Below are 27,384 nucleotides of genomic sequence, written 5' to 3' on the forward strand. Positions count from 1 at the left end.
GAGAAATTAATCCTGTGACTTGAGATAAGAAGATTTCATACACTTCTGTCAGACTCTTTGAAAATTTTCCTTATCATCCATTACCATAAAGTTCTAAATAAGTTCTGTGCCATGTGGATGATATTCATGCACTACACTGGGCTCCGGACAATGCCTTATGCACTTCATAAACCCTTCTACTATGCGGATTTTAAGCGGCATGTGCAAGATAACCTGGTTATCTCAAAAACTGTAGTATAGTTTGGCCTTGCCAGCAGGGTTAACAGACAATTATTATCATGAAGCAAATTAGGCTACAGTGTATTTCTGACTTTAAAATAGAAAATGAGCCTTAACCATCACACTACATTTTTACATCACTTTTTTTTTTCCAAGATCTTCAAAGAACTTTTTAGATATTAAATTTCTCATCATAATTGATTGCATTAGAGCAATCGCATCTTTCGCCTCCTCTTCCAGGTAACATTTACTGAAGAAACAGAAATATGCTGAAAAAGAAACCAAATTATGTACAGGTCGATGGCAAGAAACGCACTCTAAATTTTGAAGTGTCAGTGAATTACTATTTTGAATTTGCTAATAAAATAAATTCTTTTTGATTATTTTCAGGTTAAATATATGCAATTAGTTTTCAAAGAGATTGCTATATTTATTAAGTATAGCAAGTTACTCAGTAGACTGTACTACTGCAATGCCTGAGGCCCCAAGAACGTGCAGTCGGCCTGGATTACTTACTGAAGGCTCAGTCCCGCAAGGTACTAAACAATTTCATTTTCATTTCAGTGGAAGACAAGAACATTTTGCATCCCTTAAGAATAAGCACATGAAAAAGAAAGCTCTAAACTAGCTGAGAAACAGCTACATGTTAAATTTTACATTTGTTTTTAATTAGAAAAGTTATTTCCAACAGAAATCAAGCAGCTATGCCAACAGAGCATTTGGCCCACTGATTCGAGAACTTCTTTCAGTTTCTGAGAAATTTCCCATTCAGAGATAGACTCACTTGTTTTACACTTTCCAATTTTCTTTTGTTTCTTAAGTTTCCTTTTCTGAGCCCCTACCACATTACTGTAAAGTATATTGTTGCAAGATACTATACCAACCAACTAATGTAATTCTACTCTATATGCATTCATTGACATATTTATCAGTGAACTAAAGAGAATTGTTAAGCATAATCCTGAAGTAATATGTTAAAAAAGATCTGTTATACGTTAAGTTCTTAGTAGAATTCTAGTCACTCTAGGAAGGAAAAAAAAATAACGCTACATATTAATAGCAAAGGTATTTGTTTTCTTTGGCTTTCTAACTCCAGCTGAAAAGTGTTTTCTTCTGCAAGTTTGTCTACATACTTGATCAGCATGGGTTACCTAATTTATACACCTCTGCCCTGCTGCGAGTGCCACTGTCTCCTCAGTTCTACAAGAAACATAGTTTCAACAACTGCATTTTCTGAAATAGTGATAATTAACACCTTGCCCCTGTCAGCTTCTGGGTCTGACTAGTGGCCAGCATTGGACCAACCAACCTCAGTGCTGAGTTGCACTTGCTGAAATAGTGTAAGGAAGAAGACATCAGCAGTAAGGGAAGAAAGTATTCAGGTGTCATTATTGCTAGAGCGCAAATCTCTGTATCAGAGTGGGTAAACCAAATATTTTGTCAAAAGTTCAGATTCAATGGGGCTGGATTTTATATGAGCAAAAAGTTACAAACGTCATAGGAGAGAAGAATGACCTTTATTTATCCCTTCTGCAAACAAGACTTCTGGAATTCTTTGAGAATTTGTATTGTTCAAAGCATTTTCATATGAAAACAGTTTTCTGTGCTCTCCAGATATTTTTTAAATCTGTAAGTCCCTCTACAATTTGGCATCTTGAACAGTCAGCGTTTCAGCAGTCATGCTGAGCCGTTAAAAGCAGGCTTTGGTACAGGTCTCCCTTGTGCTATACACAATACCTTAACTCACTCTGTGTTATAACTAAACTCTTTTTCTTTTAAGAGATAACAATGACAAACATTTTCTAAAAAAAAAGTTTATATTAAAAAATTGTTTTTCTTAAACTTTTAATTCCAATATCTTCTTCGAGACCATGTTTAGCACAGACATTCAAACTATATATTTAGTTCCCTGTATTTCTGTTTCTTTCTTAATCCATGTCTTAAAATTCTTCATCAAATCAAGAATACCTATTGACCCAGGAACAAAAATTACTAGGTCACTGGTGCTCTGTTTGCTTATCATTGGTCATTGGTCTTTTTTTTTCAATTCAGTTATCAGAGAAGGTTATTGAATATGAGAGAGTAAATAAAATCTGTTAAGAATGACTTAGACAAGTTAGTTGATCATATCAAATGTGCTGTCTGTCTTACTGTCTTGCTAGTTCTCACAAGCTGAAGAATATATCCTAATTGTGGGGGAAAAAATGGATTACTCCTGCTGCACCACTCATACAGACTGTAAATCTGCCATCTACCATGACCAGAAGGCGGGATGAGCCACACCGTTTCACAGTCAGAGTAAGAAAAATTGCATTGCAATCTAATCATTGTAATCACTGTAATTATCTAGCTCTAGAGCAGTATTGGGGAACTGGTCAACAAGCTCCCTTGGCTGTTAAAAAAAACAGCAGACTCTCTGACATAAGGTAAGGATGGCACCAGTTGTGCCATACGTTTTGCTTCATGCTTCTGGCTGTACCTGCGTGACACTGCTACCAGGAACTCAAGGCACAGAAACCAAATGCTCTGTAATGCAGGATCTACAGCCATTATGAGCGTAAGCTGCTCTCCTGGCTTCCAGTGCTTTGTTAGCAAAGACAAGACTAAGAATGAGTTTGTTATGAATTGAGAGGTAATTGCCAACACTCAACTGCCATTCCCTGAATTTCTGCAGAATATAATGTGCAATTTCTCTTTGCAGTGACATCCCCGTTTAGATAATTTCAGAACCATTCGTCTGCTAGAGTATGTATGTGTTGTATACACCTTTACTCAATCAGAAAACAGCTAATTTCTTTGCTTTGTCAATTATGTCAGCACAAAATATAATATGTTTATGCTTGTTCTTGTTAGCCAGTTTAAGAAAGTAGTTCCCTTTGACTGACTATACCACCTAGTTTCTGATGTTTTGCTGTGGACTACCTAATGATCAGTTCCTAAATTTCTGTAGAGTTGTGCATGTGGTTACTTGCAGATAGCACATGTATCCTCCACAGAGGGGCAGGGTATTGTTTATTCCTGTCTGTATATAACCAAACTGCAGAGTAAGCTATAATAGTATCAGTGCTTGATATTTATTCATTATTTCACATGCCAGTGATTACATGCATTGACTTGCAGCATGAATCACATAATGATGGGTTACATCTGTGATACGCTATCATATAAGCATGGCACAACAGTGGTAAGGGTAAAAATATAGGTACACATTACAAGGAATTTTATGGAAGATATAGTTGCCCACCGTAACTGAGAAGTGAGCTTCTTGCCCCAGGAGATCCTCTCAGCCATATATTCTTAGGACTGAAAATTCAGTTTCCTTTGGAACAAGGGAGCTGCCTTAGTAACTGTACAAAGCTCATTCATTACAACCTATAGGAGATAAAATGAGTTTAAGAGAGAGAAAATGCACCAGCTACTTCAAAAGAGCTGAAGGATCCAGGGACAGAAGGAACAGTTAGATGCTTTTTACAGCTGCAGTAGTGGATTCAAAACTTGGATCAACAATGAGCACAAACACATAAAAAATCAGAAATTATAACAGTCCTGAGTAAAGCTAAAAGTCTCTGTGGGCATCAGTGCAGCCTGATAACACTGCTTCCAAGCCTTGATTTTGGTCCTGTTTTAGCATGCTTCCATGCCATCTTTCGAGTAAGTCTGTAATTCTGGTATGAAGGTGCGTGCGCCAGTTAACTCATAGTTCTACATCATAAGATCATTTTTATCACTTAACAGGATAGAAATTCAATGTTGTTGCTGTTCACAGTGATGAATGCTCTCCTACTCAGAAACCAAGTTTCCTGAGAAGGCCAGGCCCCTGATGGGGGGGTCTGTCTACCTGCTGAGCAGAGCTACGCGGGCAAAGTCGCCTCGTGGAGACGTAGCACTGGCCAACAGAAGAGGTTGTTCTGTGAAAATGACAACATCTCCTCCCAGAGAAATTATTTTGTGTCCACGGAGGCATCTTATGACCATAATCGTATTGCGGCAGGGGGGCTGGTAGCGTCTTCAGGGGCAACTGAAACTTTAGAGCCCAGAGAGCAAAGGGAAGACAGTTCAGCACTCTCCGCCCTGCAGAGGTCTGGGGATTCAGGGTTTTGCTTTTTATGAGGGAGATGAAGACAGGAAGATCAGATAGACAGGAAAAGCAGATAATCCAGGAATTTCAACAATTAAATTGTCTTCAAAACTAGTTCTCCTACTGAGATGAAAGGAGCAGTTCACACATGGCCCAGCTGCAGCTTTACCAGTGCAGCTGTAGATTCAGGCATCCTCTCCAACAGGGATTTTATCATCTACATCTTCTCGAACTTGGTATAGCTTTAGATAAACACAGTTTCATGTTTAAGTAGTATCTACAAGATTTAAAGTTTTATTTCTTCCAGAAATTACATTTCTTCCAGACACTCTGCACTTCTATTCCTATAAAAAACTTCTCTTGAGCAGTTCAGATGCAGGTACCAAATAGTATCCTTGAGAGAAAGTGTCAGACCTTCACAAGATCTGAAGTACCCAAAAGCTGTAGTTTTTCTCAATGGTGTAAGAATCGGGAGGCAGGGGGAGGATGCATTTGCATTCCTAAAGCTGTGGGGTTCTGTCCCGGCACTCACAGGCTGTAAACCTGGAGTCTATCTCGCAAAACAATTGGAGATACTGGCAAGTGGAAGCTGTTACCAAGTTACTGGATTCTTGTTTTGTTGCAAAAACAACAAAACAAACAAAAGAACTAACAGTGAAAGCTACTGAAATGTATATGTTTACAGGTAAGATTTCTGTGTATTTTTTCCGTTCTGTTATCTGCATACATTCACCTTTTATGTTGTCGCTATATCATTCGCTGCATTTTTCCTCCTGTGCTTATTTTTAGTTGCCATAGGAACTTTCTTATTCCCTGTCAGCTGATGCAGTTATTTAATACTATTAATTGTATAAAAGGGTGTTGATGCTGAAGATGCTGAAAAAAAGCCTTAGGAAGGCAGAACACACAGCTCAGTTTACTCAGTCATTTATTCATTTATTTCTATCAACATTTAATTCAAAACGCTAGATACTGTAATAACAGCTGTTATCACATCAGCGTAATCCATAGATCTTTTCCCATCTTTTTTTTTGTCTGTTTCCCTCCCTCTACCAGAAATATATTCATTTGAAATAGCATCTTTTGTCTGTTTCATTTGTAGATTTATTCTTTCTCACTCCCCACATATCCTACTCTATTTTTTTTCTGAAAGAAAAAGTCTGATGTTAAAAGGAATGGGAGGGAAAAGAAATTTTGCCATCATATAAAAAAATATTCTCTGGAAAATACTGGGATCTGAGGGAGGGCTTTGGGCAAAGCCCAATTCTTCTTCTCTTAAATATAATAAGTTATTTTACAAATTATTTTTTCTATTAAATCCGTTGTGTGACCAGAAAGCAATAAAGAATGATTGGAACTGACTGAGAACTACAATAGCTTCCTTTATCCATATCAACTTCAAAATTTCCAGAATTTTTCCCAAGAATTGATAACATATTTGGAGAAAAGGCTTGATCAACCTATGAATTTGCATTTGAATTAGTATTATACAGCAATGCCAACATAAGGTAATTCCAGCCATTCTTCAGAAAAAAATTAGAAAAATTGCAGTAATGGGTACATTTCATGAAGGGTACTTTTCACTCATTTTATAAAAATAAATTCTTTTTTCCATTTCATATCACTGCTTTTCATGAAATCAAGGAAAACTGAGAGCTTGGAATAAAGAAACCAGCAAATAAACTAACATTTACAACTTTAGAAAATAATTCAATCCGTATGACTAAAATTATGCGAACTTCATCTAAGTTTTAACTCAAAGCACATGAAAGAAAAGATGAATCTCTTCCTTGACTTCCAGAGCCTTTAGATTAGTTCCACAATGTTCCCAATATGGTGTGTCTTCTTGCCAAGACAAGCGCTGGTAAGCGTTTTGGTCGCTACAACTCCATAGGCCCCAACATCTGAGGCAAATGGCCTTCAAAATGATCCTCGAAGCTCCTCCACAGAGAAGCCCCCCTGGCAGAAGTCCTTCCCTGCAGCCCCCCAAGCGAAGCAGCCCTCCGCCCCCGACAGGGTGTCCAGCCCCAGCCACGCCAGCAGCAGGGCAGTCACCGCTCCGACTTTGGTCTGCTGAAACGATTAATCCTAGGCCAAGTAGTTCTGCAAACGGCTACGCTGGTTTTGCTTGGGCCCAAATAAATGCAGACAGAATATTTCTGTGATGGCACATGCTTTTATTATTTTAACAAAAGCCAAATGTATTAAACATCTAACTTTCCATCTGAACAGGAAAAAATGAAGGTTTTAGAAATGTGATGTTTATTCTTTTAACTGTTTTGTTCTCTTAGAAAGGGTTTGAAAAAGCAACTTCTTTGGAAAGGAAAATGTACACGCACATAGAAGTAGTTTTTATTTATTAGAGCTATTCTTAGAAAAGATAATCCTGCAGATTACTTTAGGACTGTTTGGGAAAACCAAAGACTTTGGATATTATTTTATGACCACAGAAAAACTTTCTTAACTAGAATATATCTTTAATGTTTTTTCCAAAAATGAGTCTCCTCCTTAACGCAGTAATCAAATAGTTGCCATTTTTATAAAGAAGTTATTGTCCCCTATAACTGGTAATTTCCTATTTATTTTCAGCAATATACTGCAGTGTGATCTATATTGAAATACTGGAGTGTTAATTTATCAGTGCAAGCAAACTGAAGTTGAGAATAAATCCCAGCTTAATTTCATTGATACGCAATGAAACCTGTAATATCATATTTAATTTCAGGGAAATACAAAGGTAACATAGCACAGATCCAGCTTCCCTGACAAAACCACAGCGCAAAATCAGAAGCAGCAGTTCAGATAGGCAGATCACCTGCAGAGAAACTGAGGTGGACATTTGATTCCCATCCCCTCTTCACATAATTGATCAGGTCAGTCAACGCAGAGAGAACGGCAGGGATGCTGCTGGACCCAGGGCATAAAGGAGAGCTGGGTGGCACTGCAGTGAGGGCACCTGGGGAGAGCTGTCGGAGCTGAGCAGTTACAATAGGTGCACCTACCACAGCCACGTCCCCATGGGAAGGGACAGAAAGAAGGCAAAAGGGAGCCGAGTTCACTGAGTGAAAGCAGTGGGAGAAAAGCAAGCAGGAGAGTAAGCCCAAAGCACCACGAAAAATGGAAGGACACAAAGCGAAAGATCAAAATTACCTCTAGAAAGAAAATTGGAGTACTGCTGTTTCTCTTCTTTGTGTCGCCGCAGTGGAGAAGGGACAAGACTGACGTTTGCCTGCCTTGCCATGAGGTTTGCACTGAGAACGAGAATATTGTTTGCTTTCTCCATTGAGCAAACGCTGTGAGCAGTGACTTTGTAAGATTCAACAAAGGATAAAATGAGTTATGAGCACCGCCCTACTAAGATTGAGACTCTAATAACATTATGTGGACATCTGAGGATACCGTAGTACTTACCAGACCATGAGAATCAACATCACCCTCTCTAAGTTACACAAATGAAAGAAGGTTATTTAGCGTCCATCTGTTTTTTGTTCAACAGATAGTTGTTCTTCAAATGTTCACAATGGGGTTTTGATTGCTCTTAGCCGCTAGATACCAGGATTTTTCCTAGCCTACAACTGTCACCTTTCATGTCATCTGAGACCAAAATGAGGCATTCCCACTTTTTATACCTCTTTCATTAAGACAGCATGATTGCTTTGTTTATAGAACATTGACACTAGTGCAGCTCAGGGAATAAAAAATTAATAGATACTATCCAGCAGAGGGAGCACAATAACGAAAAATCTCTTTAGCTGTAAGGTGAAGGACTTCTCCCATCAAAATCCACAATATTTGGCAACCTGACTTTACAGTTTTAACATATGGAACGGAAAAGACAGAATTTAAATAAAAATAGTGAGATAGTAGAGAAGGATATCAAACAAATGAAAGTTACAAAATAATTGATTTTCTGTTATTATCGTTGATAACATAGCAAATGTAACTTGCTGCTGGAAAAATAAAGGTTTAATAAGAAAAGATCAAGGATAAAAATCTTAGGAAGAGGAATGATATTTATTTTAAAATTTTTATTTTAATGATTTTAATTTAAATAGACTGGCTGCTCTGGTTAAAAGATTCAAGTGCTACTTTCAGTTTGACTGTGCACTTCCTCTTGTTTTTAATGAAGTCATATATCACAGAAATAACTGATGTACTCATTCATTCGGTTTATGTGTAATTTTCAGAGTCCAATATGACAGAAATCTTACTAGACATGTTCTCTGTTCTGTGACTGTTACACTTTCTAATCTAATCATGCTCAAATAATTGTGAATTAAAAAAAGAAACAAGAACTAAACACCTATAAGAAACGATCATATAACTGAGAAAGAGTTCTTCACATTTTGACATGACTTATATGAAATACAGTAATTAAAAGAAACGAACTAATAGTTTAAAATTGGAGCCATCTTAAACGCAAACATTTCTCAGGGTGCATTTCATTAATGTATTTATACCACAAGATTTTTTTAATTAGGACATCTAAATTCTAAGCTCTGCCACCGACTGTTATTTGACCTTTGGCAATTCACAGTCTTTCTAAGAGAGTTTCTGTTATCTTTGTAATGAAAATCATATTGATTTTACAGCTGGGAAGAGTGTAACAGCACCTTTGCCTGCTGGTAGAAAGCACTGCTGAAATAAAAACATAATTTTAAAAGCAGAGAGAAGAAAGCACTGGATGTTCTGATCAGAAATGCTAACTACACCTAACTTGCGGAGCGTAGAATATATTTTGTTTAACTTTTACCTGTTTTCTAATCAAGAAGCAAAGCTTGATGAAGACTGATCAGTATTTTTCTGTTATGCAAACGGAAAGTTTTCCCCACGAACTGTCAGTAAGTTTAACAACTGAAACAAAACATCTATACTGCTAACCGTTGAAGATGCCCACATGCAGCAGACTGTTAGCTTTGTTACAAAATGTCCAAAGGAAATGAGGTTTATGTAGTCTTATTACCTATTCAGTTACGGTCGCCTCTTCTGCCCCTCTTCCTCAGTAATTTTTCAACCTGTTGGACAATTTCAACCAAACTGGGCAGAATAATGGAAGTCTAGGAGGTATTAAAGTTTTCTGACCACCAGATCTGACTTGAGATTGAATAAACTTTTATGAACAACTACTTCTTTTGCTAGTCTCCACTTTGACTGGTCATACTAAAAATAAGTCTGAAAGCAAGACATTTCTAGAAGTTTCTTACCCCTGTTGTAGACAGCGTCTTCACCCTAGCAGGACAAGCTGACCAACAGAAAGCAGAGGTATCATCTTGGGAAAAGGTCTGAAGAATTACTTAGACATACCAAAACTCAAACTGTTTAGCTTATATATTTGTGTATTTCCTAGTACTTCAAGAATATTTCATTCCATTAGTTAAACATAAATTCATTTATTTTTACATAACACTATATTAGTAATGTCATAAAGGTCACAAAAATTGGAAATATGTTATTAAATCCCTTTAGAATTAGGATGACTTTACTAAGGTTAAAAAAATTGTTGTAATCAAAACTGAATAACTTCATAAATTTCTTATTAGGAGTTTCTTATTGTTTATATTAAAGCATTCTCCCGATCCTCTAGATATATATAAAGCCAACAAATGAACTCATGGTTTTACTGCCATTTCTCCAATTAACAAATACCTTTCATTAGGCCAGGACAAATCCTTATTACCTCATGACAGCCAACAAAATTTCTAGTACAGGTAGGCTTCTTAAGGGCCAATTATTTTTTATGAATATGGTTGCCACTATCAAACCCTTTTGTGTGGTCAAGAGGTATGAATAGCGGCCAGTAAGTGGACAAGAGAATGAATCCCTGCCACACACGACACACAGTGCACACACATACACGCACATTCCCAGGGAAAGGGAATTACCTGTAACTCAGCCTTTCACTCATTTCGGCAGCAGCAGACAGCTGGACAATCAGCACCTGAAACCCACCTCGCCAGACAACACACGTACAGGTCCAAACCGATTTATTTCCCAGGCAAGCACATAATCCTACCTGTGAGAAGATACCTTATGTGAAATACTTGTGAGAAGAACCCGATGTGAGAAGGAGCTTAAAATTACTGTGGGAATTATCTGAGGGATCAGGGCTTCATCACTTCCACTGCTCACAAATGACAGTTTAATGCAAAGCTCTTTAGAACTTCAGGAGGCATAGGGAAAACACCCAAGTCGAAGGAAACTCTGAAATCCACAAACTTTAGAATATTTAGGCAGTCCGGAACACTCCTGAGGTCAGGAGACGTTGTAACAACAGACAAAACGAATAATAAGCTGGAATACAAGTTACCTCTTTGATGTTCTGTAAAGATTGTATCTGAGGTAGAAAACAGAGAATTAAGCAGTCTTTTGCCTGTACTACACATTAAGCAAGGCTAAAATTGCATTCCCCCATGACTGTGAAAAAGAACCACACCAATACAGTTCATTAGTGGTGTTTTGCAGAAGTTTCCACATCTGCATTTGGGTTTGCACCAGCGCAGGACATCAGTCTAAGTACAGCCGCACTAAAACACAGTACAAAACCCTGAGGCGCTGGACAAGACCTACGCTGGCTTTTGCAATTTGTCATTTTAATGCACATACTTCTAGGAATTACTGCTGCACAAACACATTGGTGTCTATAATGTGCATTATCACCGACAATTACATTTTAGTTTTTTTAAATATCCAGCCTTAAAGTTATTATTCTCATACTCAAGACCTGATGAAAATTTAAAGTCTTCAACTGTGAAGAATTAAGCCATTTAATCCAATTTTCTTTAAAATTTGCCTGTTACTTTTATAAGTCTCATTACGGTTCATGCAAATATGCATCATATATAATCAGATCAAGATATCATGTAGCATATCACAGTAGTTGAACTTATATTTTTAGAATACAATTTTATGTTATTATTAGTAAACCTGAAGACATCCCAGGGGACGAAACTAAGCCCACATTTACACTGCAAAAGTCTTCCTACATACCTATGTCATTTAAGGCACATGTGGGAGGTAGGAGAAATCACAGGCCCTAGTGTACATACCGTGCTGACACAACGGCTCTTCTGAGAGGGTGCTTTTTTTTTTTTTTCCTACGTGAGTCAGGTGGGTGAGATACTTTTGCCAAACATATGTCATGATGAGAGGTGGTGTAACTTCCTCCAAGATTTATTGCTTTTCTTCTCACAGCAAGCCCAGCAGCTCCGCTAGGAGTCTCTGCTGACACAGCCATTCCAGCAGCGCTGCAACGTGAGGCTCCGGGCTACAGAGCAGCCTCAAGGCTCATCCTTAAATCTCAGCTCTGCATTTCCTGGAGCATTTAGTTTCTGTCCTTCCCAGGGTTTTGCACCATGACCATCAATCAGGTATCTCAGTCCCTCCCACTTTAACATGGCATTGTCAGTATTTCTTGTGCAGTAACTCTCTCTCTTTTCTTGCAGCAGTTATATGATCTGTCCCAACGGCGTAAAAGAAATGCATATTAAAAAGAGAATATAAAACTATCTCTTGGAATTCCAACTGATTCAGTTTCAACAGGTATAGCAACAGTCACTTAAAAATCTTTACTATTTGGGAATGTCTGTTCAGTTGATATCAAGGTACATATCCAAGTTTCAAAGGTTTTGATTAGCCGCTAGAACGTACTATGGCTACTAAATTCCAGAGAAACATAAATTGGCAAATGCTTTGTGGCTAACGCTCTTACCATAAAATTCACACAAACCTGCTTTGTAAAACAAAATCTAGAAAAAAGCAAATTCTTACAGACAGATGAATGAAGAAAAACAATTTTTACCCACAGCCCATTATGGATGCACCAAACTGATACTCACTTATCTAGGTTAATGGCCATCATGAACCATCTGTTGCTATGAAACTGCTTCAGATCCATTGTGTCTAGTGAATGTAAGGAAATGTACCTGTAAAACCACTTTGAATACGTGCCTGATCTCCATTAGAGAACATGAATGCCCAGTATAGTGGTGATGGTTTTAAAACTACAAGAAAAATCTGACAGCATTCTTGCTTCCTATAACTATTTCCTTTAGAGCTTCTCAATTAGAACTTAACTGCTTCTTAAACATTGCATTTTTTCATGTGTTTTTCATACAAACACATGTTCTTAAGAGTTAGATCCTTGAGGAGATTTAAGTTCATCAAGAGCTTGATGTACAGAGGTTTCCAGGGTGCTAGGCCACTGCTGATCCTTTTTTTTGCATTACCATGAACTTTTGTCTTGCTAAAGACTCTGTGCTTTAGCATTTTTCAAGGAATTTGCTGTGGGTCACAGTAAAAACACTACCAGTACAAGGTCCTACTGAGCTAGCTTTAAGCATTCAGCTTCAGACAGCAGAAGCGATATGGTCTTGAAAGCCACAGCTTCTTGCTGATAAATTTTTAATGGACAGAGCTCCCCACTACTGAGGCTAGACTGCTTCCAGTACTTGACCAATCTTATTTAAAATTAACTTCAGATAACCCTGTACTGTGCTGAAATCTACAGGACAAGTATGTCTGCAGGAGCTTAGGTATCCAAGTCCAACATTTATACGCTAGTGAAACCTTCAAAATGTTTGCTCTGTTTTCACTTCATTAAATAAGTGGCTACATCTCTTCAGTGCATACATTTCTATTGTTACAGCCTTGCAAAGTCACCTAAATTCTAATGTCACTGAACGCAAACTCATGATAAATCTCATTGGTATTCTTAAACAGAGTGTTTCCTATTTCCTTTGCCTGCAGTCCCAGCTGAACCACCTTTCCCAACAGGAAAGGATACTCTATCATACTCTAAGAATACTTAGAGTAAGATATCTGTTTTCTAATTGCATCTTTTCCTGATTTGGAGCATAGTTTGTACCGAAGGTGCTCATCTGCCCTTACCTATGCTTTATGCAACATTGCTCATCCTTGCCCACTGAGTAGGCCCCGCAGCTATTTTGATGGCAGAAGAGCAGTGCACATCATACACATATATCCATGCTACATTTCTGGTCCTACTTCATATACATACATAACACAATCTAGGTGTTAGGTCTGGCAGTTCATGACTGTTTTGAGCTTATTATGAACATGCTAGACCTCATCATCTGAACATCTTTCCCTCCCTGAGCTGGTCTTGGGGAAAAAATTACGCCTGGGAGTGCGCTGTTGCTGCCAGAATAATTCATAAGTGGTTACTCTATTTCCTCATGGTTGCTCAGAGGAAGACTTCATGCACCAGTGTGAAAGCATGGGATACATGGGGCCCTCAGAAAAGATGTCTGTGATGAGAGAGCAAAAGAGAAGGAGGAGGTTTGAAGTAAGTCCCAGGCTATGTTAAGTGTCCTGGCAGCAACACTCAGTTCACGTGCCAAAGGTTTGGAACGGGTACAGCAGTCTCCCAGGGTCTGCAGCCGAGAAACCCAAGGAAAGCCAATGTTTCCCATAAGCCTGGTCCTAACGGCCTAACTCAGCAAATCTCAGGGGTGCTGGAGGCAGCTCACTGCTCAGCTCTGACTGCTGACCATGCCTTTCTTCCGGACCAAGCTCTCCTGAGCTCTAAGTGGCTACAAGGGAAAGAGGATCCAGGTAGCCGGCACGGTGCCCCGACTTGGGCGTTGTTGGGCTGAATTTGACCCAATTTCTTTGGTTGCGTTTTTCCCCAAAGAAGACTTTCCACAGCTGAACAGATCACATTATTTAAAAAGTAATATTCAAGAAATTGAATAAAATAAACTTTTTGAGACATTCTACAGTAGAAGTGCTACGCCCTAACCACATTACAAGAAATATACACAAACTGCATTGAAGTTATAATGCAAATTGTGAAAAATAAAAAATGTCTAGAATTAAACAAATAAATAAATTTAAAACTCTGTGGGGAGTACGTGTCTAAGAATTGTGATTAATAAGTCTGGAGTCAGCCTTCTAGACCCAGCCATTTAATTCTGGAGGATTCAGTCACAAAGAAAGAAGAGGGGATTAAGAAAGTTCTCTTTGAAATGTCTACACTTCATCCTTTTTCTTTTTTTTAATGGATTTCACATGATACACATAATTTTTGAAAACTAAAGTACTAGCTCCAATATTTCCAGTTAAATGAAATCTTTAAAACAGAAGGAATGATAATATAAAAATCAAAAACTATTATTTAGTATTCTGAATGCAATTAGGAAAATTTTATTCAATTGATTGCTGAAGTTCCCACATGAGTGATCTACAGTGATATCATTCACTGCAACAGTAACAGGTGCTGAAAAAGTGATTTTAAACAAATGAATTTTATCACATTATATGTTTCTCTCCTATTATAGCCAACTTTCTAAGTACTTCTGCTCAATTATCTAAATGAGGGTATATCAAAAAGTACTTTATTCCAACATATATTTCCATTTTTCATTATAAGAAGAACATAGGAGTAATAACATTGTTTACTCTCTTTTCTACAAAAGGATTTTCTCACTGCTTAAAGACAAGAATGAGATTGCATAAGAAGAGTACATGAAGCCTAACTTTTAAACTGTGGCTTACTACTAGAATAAAATATATAGTAGAGCTAGAAGGGAACTCTAGAAGACACCTAATCCATCCTCCTGCCTGCAGGAAGTAGTTATTCAAGTACTCTCTTCTTACAGATCTCCAATGGAGATGGAAACTCCAAAACCTCGCCAGGCAATCTATTCCCTATCCTCACCATTACAGTTGTCTGTAATTTCTAAAATAAATCTTTCTTGCTGTAATTTAAGCCCATTACTTCTTGTTCTATCAAACACAGCGAAGGAAAATAGATTATTCACTTCCTCCTTGGAGCAACCTCTTTTGTTATAATGTCTACTCTTTATCTTTTCTTTGCCAGACTAAACTAACATAATTTACTCAATTTTTCTTGTAGGTTATAATTTCTACACTTTTGATCTTTTTCGTCACTCTCCTCTGGACTGTCTCCAGCTCACTCACTGCTTTCTTAAAAGTGTGGCATCTATAAGTGAATATGGTATGCTAATGCAGTATAAAATCAAGATTTGCTAGTCCCAAATTTCATCTGATTATTTAAATAATTTTGAAGCTGATCATCTCACAGGAGAAGGATATCAAAGCTATCATTCTACTGCATAGTAACTGTCCTGCTGGCAACCAAAGAGTAATATTAATTAAAATGTAATTCAGTGAATATCAATCTAACAAGACTTTTTTCCTTTGGATTTGTGCCTTAAGCCTGATTGCCTTGATGTCTAAGGAAGGCACAAACTCTGATTCAAGTTTTCTGCAGTTGTAGTATTTATGTGGATTTTCAGGTGTCCTCTTAGAGAAAAACTCACATTAAGCCTTTCCCTCAGTGGGGTTTATCTGACTATACTTCCAAACTCATAAAAATAAGAGCAGGTAAGTTTCTGAGGTAACAGTCTCTGGATGAGATCTGGAGTAGATGGGGTAAGAAGCAGCAGGAGGAAACAACAGCTGAGCCAAGCACAGTTGGTACAGATTTAACCACTGATTCAGGAATAGGCCGTGATTTTACAGCTAGCTATGTTGTACCAGACAAAACAGCCTCCAGCATAAGCCTAACTCACCAGCTACTCTCACAAAACCTGTGGAAACTTAGTATCTGAGACCCCTCTGCTTGCGCATGGCTGAAATTGGCTAAATGCTCAAATGCTACTTTCAGGGGGTGGGGTGATACAGATGGGTGAACAGCATGATTTCATAAGCCTTTTTTCTTTAAGAGACCAGGCTAAATGGTTTCATCACTACTCTTGTGAGGTATATAAATAACACTTTATTACATACTATCTTGCTATATTGATTTTAGATCTCCTGCTTAATTAAAACATATTAAAGCTTTAAATGAAACATGCAGGTGAGAACACATCTACTCTGTTTCTTCTTTTCCATCCTCCCTCATTTGACTGTTCTACTCTTTTCCCAAGAGAAAAAAATCCATGCTTTTAGGAGTTGGATCCTGACATTCAACATACTGTCATTTATTTAATTTCTACAGTGATTTTAGAACTAAATTCCATAATACTTAGGTGGAGTCACTCAAGAATTACTTAGCATATTAACTACATGAGACACAAGGTCAGTCTATTTAAACATTCTCAGAGGTCTACTACTTACGTCACCAATGACAATACCAATTCCACAGCAAAGAGTTATGATTGTGATTCTAGGATTTCAGTCTTAAATAAATAAAAGGGTAGTGGTATTTGTATTTGCATAAATTTGAAGAACGTCTTTAGCAGACAACACTTTATACGATCACTATTTGTAGATGCACTTGTCTGGTATTTCAGGTTAGATTGAATACTTAAGATTTCAGGAACAATGGGGTAAAGCTTCAGCAATGCACTAGCTTTAAGAAGCTGCCTCAATCTATTGAGGAAGTGTCACATTTACTTATAGTTATTCTAATTAACAATAACCTTGTAGTAGGAGGTATTTACACTGTCTACTTTGAGTAACTGTCTTTGTTATTATGAACCACCTCTTCAAAGGAGTCTACTTTTTTTCCATAGGAAACCACAGGAACTTTGGAGGATATTTCTACCAGCAGCTACCCAACTTCAGGTACTTAATATGGCCTCTCTTTCTTTCTCTCATAGCTGAGTTAGATACTTACAGTACATAAAATGATCAGTGAAGGGTCGAGGAAGGGAGACAAAAAGAGAGAGGTATGAAATCTCATGAAAAGCCAGAGTGTGTGGAGCAAACGGTGACTGACCTGACAAATAAGCTAGAGCAAGACCCGAAAGGCAGCGGTGAAGACAGATTGGAGGCTGGAGTGGGTGGAAAGAGACAGACAGGATAAGGTGCAAAGAGGAAATCAGCTTGGTTTGGCTAGGTAAGAACAGAAATACGGACTGTGATGTTACAGGAGGAAACGGAAGTGATTGACAAGAAGATTGGAGCCAGGAGCTCCTAGGACAAGGATTTACTAAGCAAGGAGATTAGGGCCTAGATGAACAACCTGATAAATCAAATTAGGATTGGCTATTTGAGGAAGACGGGAATAGGGCACAGAGCCAGGGACAGGGATTAGAGGAGACAGACAAAAGATGGAAAGGGTGGGACAGATGAACACACAGTTGGTCCAAAAGAGTAGAAACAACATCTCAGCCCCAAGATTTATCTGTTGTCAGAAAATGTGTGCATCTCACCAAAACAAAAGCTGGCCTTGTGAGGATAACAGCCTACTGCTTCTAGCTATTCCAACAGATCCAGCTATCATTAAGTTTAGTGTACCCACACATGGCACAGCAAGGCAGAGCTTGTTTGCTAGGAGAATTTTCTTATTTTAATAGCTTTTAGTTGGACATGCAGTCAAAGTTTCTAGAGCTAAAAGCTGCCATTAGGTCCTCTAGCATGGTCTCACATTTAACAAATTCCACAGAATCTCTTGCAGATATGATAATTTATGTTTTGACATCTTGATTTGAAGATGTATCTACTACTTGGCAGTTACACAGATCAAAATTGATTACTCCGCTCCTATTTGAATTTGGCTTTACTTCTCAAATACGGGCACTTGGTATGCTTTTTTTTTCTACATACATAGTATTTTTCCTGATTAAATTATTTGCTCCGTGAAACCAGGTTGTTGTCTTAATAAAATGAATTCCTTAATGTAGACAGACAGTCGGCCAAGAAGATGCAAACTTACCTTCCACGACATTTTTTCTAGCTTTCAGATCTGTTTCTGGGAGTGGGACAAATTCCCAAAGTAGACAAGATAGTGCATAAAGAACCTGTGCAGCTTTGCTCAAATCATGCTAAAAAAAGTGTTTTGTGTTTTACTGAACTTATCTTTACATTGAGTGCATGTAATACAACTCAACAAAATGTGGGACAAATAATCAGTATTTATGTTTTACTGAATGTCATAGTGTAAACAGGATGTAATGTTCATTTATTACAAAACCCACGTTAAGGATATTGTAGAGCAACATTTTTCAAATTGTAATTAGTTAATGGCCACAGAAGAGGCAAGTGGCACATAAGCCTGTCACAGGTGCAAAACCAGATTATTGAATTCGCACAGTGAAAAAATATCCCTGCAAGCATAAAACCTGCTCTAACCTGTTATTATGGGGCACAGTGCTGCGATACTACACATTTTTGCTATTTGGCACCAGTTCTTGGAAGTTTCAAAGGCTCTTCAGAGATTCACCATCTCGGGTCAGTGTCAGTACCCTACTGGTACTGAATCCCTACGAACCTAAGATTTTTTGCCATAAGGCAAACATACCTAGTCTTATTATTTTCACATAGCTTGAACCTTATAGTTCACACCCCAAGACTGAATGAGACTCCCAAAACCGGAAGTTCCCTCCCTGTTTCACCTGTGGGGGCCGAAACATTCTTCAAGCACAACCACTAAGTCAGTGCTTCAGCAAAGGCGGCTGAAAACAAGATTGCTTAGCACCAGCTAGGATATGCTCCTGAGCTTGCCCTGGTGGCACGGTAATTAGGAAACTCCCCTGGAATGCAGCCATTCCCTGCTGACTTGCTTAGACAGCTTCCTGATCAGAGGCTTCTGTGAAGTCCACTCCCACTTCTCCTCCCACATTGTTAACAAAGCCTCAGCACCTAATGCTGGGCTGTGACTTCCTTCAGGGAAAAGGCATCCAAAATTAGGCAGAGGGATACAGATTGGAGCAACAAATAACTAGTTTTTATTATTTCAGTCTTGGACTAAGAGAGGATGGAAGCATATCTGTCATGACCTGACTCAGGAGGAGATCTCAGGAGGAAAGTGTAATTCCTATCCAGATGTCATGCTACTCCAAAAACAACTGATAAAAACCTACAGAATAGCATTTCCTTAAGTTTCATGTTTTTGCTAATTTCTTCCTCTACTCTTCATTCATGCAAAGTAAACATTAGTCAGTGGTGGATATCTGCTTATACCTCCTCCACATACCCATGGCACTTTTCCATTTTTCATCTGCAAGGTAAAGCCTTTAAGGCCTATCTCATCTGTGATGAAATATGGTGCTGATGGTTGCCCTAAGTGCCTAAAATGTGTCAGCCACAGCCCTCCGTTCTTTAATTTTTTTTCCTTCCTACAAGCAACCTGTGAGGGAAGAGGTGGAACCGGGCATTACACAAATAGGCCAGTTGAGATGAAGGACAGGAATATTGTTGAGAATGTTGAAGGGAATTTTGTTCAGAAAAACCTATATCCATGTTGCTCCATCAAACTTTATCTCTGCTCTCTCTCCTTTATCTAAAGTACCTCAGCACTTCTGACTCAATCTGTTGATGTTTCTGTCTATTCCTGAGAAGGGGCATAGGAATAGGAGGTCCAGAACTAACATATAAGGTTGTGTTTCTCTTTTCATATGCCAGTAAACAAATCCAACTGCCAGACAGAATGCATTATATAACAACAGTTTAGTCAGAATTTGTTTCTGATACTTGGTGCAGGTCTTGTACAACATTTGGAAGCACAGCATTCTGGAAGGTTTCCAACAACTGCCAATACCCTGTAGAACCAAAATGGCATAGTTGGATGAGTCGGTCAAAGATATTCATATTAGAAGCGGAATGGTTCCTACCCAAACATTTCCTAGGTATGTCTAATTGGAAATACATCTAATCTAAGTGGTTTTTTTTAGAATCTGTCGGCCAATTTGATGAAAAAATTCTGGAGATATTTAAAAAGAAAATGTTCTAAAGCGTAAATATGGCTCTTAGTAGAGCCAGTTTTTAGTAAAGACCAAATAATGGGAATTTGTTGTATTTAAATGGTAATACTGTCAGAGACTCATGTACAAAATATGAAGAGTTCACATATGCAGCTGGCAGTGCTGCCATGAGCTGGTGATTACAGCTATCTTAGTAAGGCTGAGACTGTGGAGGTCCCAACTGCAACAGCAATGCAAACTTAACCTTCAATTCACACTCAAACAGATGAGCAGAAACATCCAGGGAATGTAAGAGGGGGGATCCATCTCATCTAACCTGACATTTCTTCATCAATGGAGTCTAGAGAGTGATTCATCTGACTAAACATAGATGTCTGCTTTAGAATGAGTTAACTCACTTTCTGGACAATATTGACTGTTTTGACTAGATCCTCATTGAATGTGACTCCAGGCCTATCAGCTGCCTCTACCCTGCTCTAAAATGAGAGAAAGTCAATGAGTTTGACTGAAGGCTAGGGATATTCCAGGACATGATCAAGTGAACTAGTAGCTAATATAGACTACCTTCCAGTTCTCTTTGTAAGAGGAACTATTGATGATCCTACAGAGACATCACCATGGCAGAAATTACACTGAGATAACATGCCCAAAACAGGCGGTAAGTAAAAACAGAAAAAGAGGAGGTAGAAAGAAATGACAACGGTTTCTTTTAATCTCCAATTAGTTTTTTGTTTTTTTTTTTATAATGATATTTTATACTGTGCATATACATAATAGTCAGCACCATTTATGAGTATTAACCATGAATACACCAATTATTTTTATATAATCAAAGTCCTAGTATGTCAGGAAGATTATTTGTTTGATAGTTTTAAGATTGCATCATACACGCTAAACTATAACTTTAAAAAGATGCAGAAAAGATATCTTGAATTTTCAAAGATATTTAAATAGAAATTATTTTCTTAACTAAGTGAAAAAAAGACTAATCAGTTACAGCTCCTTTTGTAGAAGTATATTCTTGTGATCAGTGTTTAAGTGACACTACTAGACATGCTGAAAGGGTTAGGTTTTTTGGATCATGAAACCCCTTCTAAAATAAAACTGAACAGCCACATAATTTTTCTTACAGGGCATGATATAATTTAATCTAAATGTTTAAAATTGATAAATATTTTTTCTTTTCCCTTTGGAAAATCTAACTATTTTATGATATAAAGGGAGGCTATTTTTTAATCAAATTGATGAAGAAATGCTAAATATAAGACAAAATCCAAGTAATGCTTTCTAGATATCAAAGGTTAAAAATATGCTGGACATTTTTCTTTAAGATAAGGGTTGCGAGTATCCACTCCCTTACATTCGTCCCGTTACCTATACGCACAGAAGCTGGTGCCAAATCACAGATCCATACCTATTTTGCAAAATTGTGAATGATTATACAGGGAGAAAGAAAAGTCACATATTCCATTAAAATATATATTGTGGACATTAAATTTTTAGTGGGACATAAAATAGGTTCATACTACCTTCTTATAAAACACACAGAATTTGATCACAGTCATAAGGAGATAGCTAGCATTCTTCCAAGCACTGTGCTTAGAATTTAACAAAAAGATACTATTATGTCAGCTTTTCATTTCATATAACTCTTCTTGGAATGTATAGCTCTGAATATTGCACAAGATTCTGATTCCAGCAACACAGCATTTTCATATAGCTCTGCTAATGTTGAAGTTAAGCAAAATGTTTGGAACACGGGAATTAACACCAGTTAGAAGACAGTTATGATCCATCTCCAAATATGTGCCACTTGCAGTCATGTACACTAGCTAGTACATCTACAGACAAGTATGCATTAACTATTAAACAGATAAGAGACCCACAGAGGAAAACAGCAATTTGCAGTCATATATGGTATTATCCTGAAAGAACAGGGCCACTCCAAACCATTTTTCTTCCATCTCTTAACTTTTAGGACAACAGGAAGGAAAACGTCCCTCAGACTAATCCTGATTCATTATCCTTTTAGGTCTTTCAGGTTTTCAGTGGAGAAGCATGAATTCTCTGAATATAGAGCCACGCTTTTCAAAGTTCAATATTAAGAGCCAGATTCAGCAGGAGATTCAGGCAGATTTTAGGGTTCTGCATTAAAAACCACAGTCCTAAACTCAGCTGTCTTCTTTTGGCATTGAAACGTGGAGGTGCCTCACCTCTGACACTTGAGCTCTTTAATGTGCAGTGGCAAATTTAAATGGAAGAGCAGCAACTGTTGCCATCTGCTTCTCTCTGCCTTGCCCCTTTGAAGGACAGGTTGGAAGTGACCTCTGGAGATCATCTAGTCCAACCTCTCATTCAAAGCTCATCCACATACAGCAGGTTGCTCAGGGCCTTGTCCAATTGGGTTTTGCCTATCTCTTAAGGATAGAAATTCTACTATCTATGGACAACCTGTTCCAGTGATCATCTACCTTCAGAGTGAAAAGATTTTTCTGTACGTGTAATTAGAATTTCCAGTGTTGCAACTCATGTCAATTAACTTTTGTCCTATCACTATATACCTCCACGAAGAGTCTGGAACTCTTCTCTATATTCCCCTCCATTAAGTAGTTGCAGACAGTGGTAAGATTCCCCTGAAGCTTTCTCTTCTCCAAGCTGAACAAGCTCAGCTCTCTCAGCCTCCTCAGCATATGCTTCTAGGAGGATCGGCTCCATAATCTTCCAAGAGACTGAGGTTAGGCTGTTAAGCCTGCAGTTCCCTGGTTCTTTCTTGCCCTTCTTGAAGATGGTTATGACTTTTGTCTTTCTCCAGACTTCAGGGACTTCCCTGATCACCATGACCTGTCAAAGTTCATGGACAGCAGCTTCGCAATGACACAGGCCAGCTTCCTCAGCACCCTTGGACACATCCCACCTGGTCCCACGGACTTGTGTATGTCCTAAAAGCCTAAATGCTCAGTCTTTCTCTGCTGTGGGCACTGTTTCACTCCCACATACTTTGCTACTAGGCTCAGGCCTGAGGGAAAACATTACTAGCTAAAAAAATGCCAGAAAAAGGCATTGAGTATGTCACCCTTTTTCATGCCTTTTGTCTCTACGTCCACTGCCACATTAAGCACTTGACCCACATTTTGTGCCCTTCACTAGTTTCAACTGCCCCTGCAGCTTTAAACACCAGCTGTGCTTTGGCTTTCCCAGTCCCTCCCTGCAGGCTTCGGCAATGTCTCTGTAATCCACCAAGGTAGCTCGTCCCTGCTTCCACTTTTTGTATACTTCGCTTTTCTGTCTGAGCTCAGTCAAGACCTTCCTATTCATCAGTATTGGCCTTCTGCCACTTTGCTCAACTTTCTGCGATTTGGAATGGATCATTTCTGTGCTTTGAGGAAGCCATCCTGAAGATCAATAACCTGTCCTAGAACTCCTTGCTCTCCAGGGTAGTTTCCCATGGGATCCTGCCAAGTATATTCCTGAACAGGCCAAAATCTGCTCTCCAGAAGTTCTGAGTTGCAATTCGACTATTTATTTTGCTCACTTCTCTCAGGATTTTAAACTACAAGCTCTCATGGTCATTGCAGCCAAAGCCGCCCTCAACCTTCACTCCCCAACCAGTCTGACCTGGTTCCTGAGTAACAAGTCCAGCAGAGCACCTCTCCTAGTTGACTCATCAACCACCTGTGTCAAGAAATTGACATCAACACACTCCAGAAATCTCCTGATTTTTTTGCACTTAATCTATGCCTCAAGTGCTGCCATGTGTCTGAAACTCAGTCCCCTAGGATAAGGATTTGGATCGCTACTGCCTTGACAGCAGAAACCTCATTTGGCCTTCAAGATCTGACTATCACCTACCAAAGAGAATCCCAAGGAGAAGGCCTCCTTTAACACAGCTGTAGCACTGAGAAATTCTATGGCTCCAACGCAAAGGGTCCATAACGTATCCTCAGGAGAAATGTGACAGCAGCAGGAGGAGGCTAGAAACATACTGTGCTACCAAGGCCTGCTGCCACAGGTGCTACCTTCATCAACTCTAACACGGCTAGGAGTGGAGAGGGAGAATGAGACATTCTCAGCCTTTTAGGACTAACTATGGAGATAACCAGAGCAGTCCTATCCATGCTGAATAATGATTCACCGGCGTCAGAGGAACGCAAACTACTCTAGGACTGATTAGTGTCAAAGATGAAAAAGATAATATATGCTTGCAGCCACCTCAAATAGGCTTTTACCAGGTGAACCGGTGCATGAGATGACCAGCTGGTGCCACACCACTTCCCAGGGAGCCTCCCTGGTAATCTCATGTGCTGAAGAAGTCTTGATAGAGGGAGGGTGTGAGTTGCTTCCCCTGGGGAAGATTTTTAGAATGGCCTCTAACTGATTCAGTGACGAAGGCTTTTGCCAGTGCACAGCTCCTGCCCATTTACTGTGGCCTTAGGCTTCTGAATCTAGTAATGTCTTCATAACCTTCTGAGTTTGCAATTCTGCTGTTCAAGCTCCTGATCTTTTCTTGTTCTAAAATAATGACAGATTGAGCATTTATCAGAAATAGATCATCTTCTAAGGCAGTTAGGCTCCTCATTTGCATAGCAGAGGATAGGAGCCAGCCTTTACAAATTCTGCTGAGTGAAAAGTAGTCTTTGGAGAAGCCCTGTAAAGGCACATACACATCCTCAGCATTTAATAAACAGAAAACAACTTACTATCTATCTGAAATTAGTCCATCTCAGTAGCGTCACTGAGAGAAACTGGTGTGGCGCACTTCCTGCCTTATATCCTATGCAAAAGGGGAAAAATTCTCTGTTCTTGAGTAACAGGCCCTTCATATATCCTACACGGTGATTACAGATGTAGTCAATCACTTAAAATAGCATCTAGGTTTTATTTGCTGAAGGCTGTAACTTCCCAGGTGACTTATTAGAAACAGGAGGATGACAACTCTTCCTCCTGTTATCTTTCTTAAAAAAATCCATGACTCCTTGTCATATTTTAAGTGAAAGGACAGAGACACCAATCAGGACAGCATTCTAGGCTGTAAATCCCAAGTAAAATAGGAACCTGCTGATAACTTTATACAGCTCCAAGAACCTGTTTTGCAAAAGCCCTTTGTAGCTAGATTAAGCTGTCCTGCTCACTCCTGACTTTCACAGTTCCTATTCTGACAATTATCTTGCCCCCAGGGACAAGGTAGGTTAGACACCAAACTTAAAATGGTGGTGTCTCCTACTAAATGACTTACTACTTTAGAAAGCTCTTTCGAGCATTACAGCTAAGCTTCAAGAATATTTGGGGCAGGATAGCATATCTAAAGTTTTTCATCCACCAGTTGGATACTGTATAGCACTCATTCACTTTTTCATCTGGGTTCAGATTTTCCTTCTCCTTCAGACTAGAATTCCTATTCCTTTGGAAACCAGGTTGCTTTTCAAGTGCAGAATGTTCCCTTTGCTCTCTTCATTGACAAATACTATATACTGTGAATGTTAAAGGATACCAAATTTGGGGTTTGTAGTAAAAAGTAGGAATACAGTCTCTGTATGGCTCTCTTCCACTGAAAAACAAAGCCAGGTTCATGACAAAGGCCATTTTAAAATTCCATTTTTTCTCCTTAACCTCTTCAATCACTTTAAGTCAAGGTGCTATAATACCCGTCAAACTTCATCTAATCGCTAACCTTAACTGTCAATCAAAAAAAAATTTATTGCAGGAGCACTTAGATCCCCCAATCAGAATGTCAGATTGTACTAAGCATCATATGCCCCATATATAACAAATATAGTCTCTATCAGGAGGTGTTTGCATTCCTAAGCCATGCTGCTTGCATTATCTGCATGCACAACTTTATACATGAATAATCCTGTAATGGTAATGGGGATTTCAGAGATATAAAGTTAAGATATTTTTATTTTTAGATTTATTATATTTAGACATATTTATTTTTTCCTGAAAAGGAAAAAAACATATGTAAAAAAAGAGCATGGTATCAGTTAAAGAGTTAGCTCCATATACACTAATTAGCTGTTTCTGAATTTTATTCAGAATTATAAATAGACAAAAGTTTAAGAAACTATTAGAGATAAGAAAATTGAAGGGATTTTTACCATTTTAAGTGAAATAAAAAACTTAAAAGGATGTCAACTGCTTCTGAAGCATCACTGATTACATTTAAGAGAAAAACATAATATTCTCTGTCCAGTTCAGCCACAGCAATTCTGAAGCACCTGGCTCCTCTGATTTTACATGAAATGCTGAACTGGGAGTCGTTTTAGATGGAAACTGAAGTTGTGTGAAAGAGAAATTTAATTATAACACCAAGTTCTTTATATAGTGTTTCTCAATTCCCAGAAAAGTACAGCGGCTGGGCTGGAAGACTGTGAACTTTATCTTTGTAGCTAAAATCTGGAAATTTTACTTTTTAAAAGAAGGATAAACAAGTTATTCTGTTTTTTCATTTCCATTCCTGACTTTCCATATCATCTCCTCTAGCTCACATAATGAACATAGATTTTTACTTTTATAATTTCTTATTGTGCTAAATAAGGTTCTAAACTGAAGAACATGAATTTAGCTCATTTAGCCTGTCCCAAAGATTAACTGCACGCTGTATCTTCTTACTTCATATGCAGAGACATTTGACTTGTCATTCTGGAGCCTCCCAAAGCTTTCAAGCAATTCAAGCACCACTCCTGTGCTGGGACTATAACGCATGATGAGGAGTTGGGTTGTGCTGGTACACAATGGGGTTGTTCCGCGGAAGTCAAATCTCTAGTTGCTGAAGGAAGACACTGGAGAAGGTGAGGCTGATGTTGCTAGATTAACTCGGGCTCCCAGCCCAGCTCCTTTCCATCAGTGACACTTCCATTCTAAGCTGTTAAGAGCTCCCTCTCCTCTTGTTTCTCTAAAGTGTGGCATAGGCTTGATAGGATTGACATGGGGGGGGAAGGCTTTCAAATTGAAAATGAGCAGTTAAAGTCTATACTTAATTTTCAGTTGCTTAAGTTTACCTTTTAGACCATAAAGTCATAATTTAGGTTTAATTTCAATTTCAGTCTTCCCTCTGAACTTCTGGGGGAATCTTTAAGCTCCACACCGACATGCTGCAGCTCCAGCTCCAAAGGGTTGCAGAGAAGACGTGGGGGAAGGCGGAGCTGCAAAGGCTAAAACGTGTCAGAAACAAAGGCTGAGGCTTACCAGAAATTAAAATCCATGGGTCTACAGGAGGGTAGCAGTACTGAGAGTCAACGGGAGACAACCTAGCACTGAAATTCAATTTTAATCAGTATATGTTCATTGAAAACAGTAATCTTACCAAACTCAAGCCTGTGGTATGGGTCTTTTGTCTCATCTGTATGAAGAGGTAGGGGAAGGACAGCCACTCCAGCAACATCCTACATTTGCACTGCTTTAGATGTGAAACTCATTTCATATATGTATATGTCTTAAAACTTATGCCTAGAAAAT

General features: G+C 38.5%; 1 long non-coding RNA gene across 4 annotated transcripts in view; it reads right to left on the reverse strand.

Annotated features, from left to right (window-relative positions):
• Positions 1–520: 520 nt before the first annotated feature.
• Positions 521–27,384, reverse strand: part of LOC104153324 (uncharacterized) — a 41,593-nt gene continuing 14,729 nt past the window's right edge. For 2 of the 4 annotated variants that reach the window (XR_011139466.1, XR_011139465.1), the window contains 2 exons: positions 27,233–27,375; positions 521–27,080 (listed from right to left, as the gene is read on the reverse strand). This is a non-coding gene — a long non-coding RNA (uncharacterized lncRNA). Of the gene's footprint in view, positions 27,376–27,384 lie in introns of all 4 variants that reach the window. The other 2 variants (XR_011139463.1, XR_011139467.1) reach the window with 2 other exon arrangements.

Source organism: Struthio camelus, chromosome 1 (genome assembly GCF_040807025.1).
Source record: "Struthio camelus isolate bStrCam1 chromosome 1, bStrCam1.hap1, whole genome shotgun sequence".
Taxonomy (NCBI): Eukaryota; Metazoa; Chordata; class Aves; order Struthioniformes; family Struthionidae; genus Struthio; species Struthio camelus.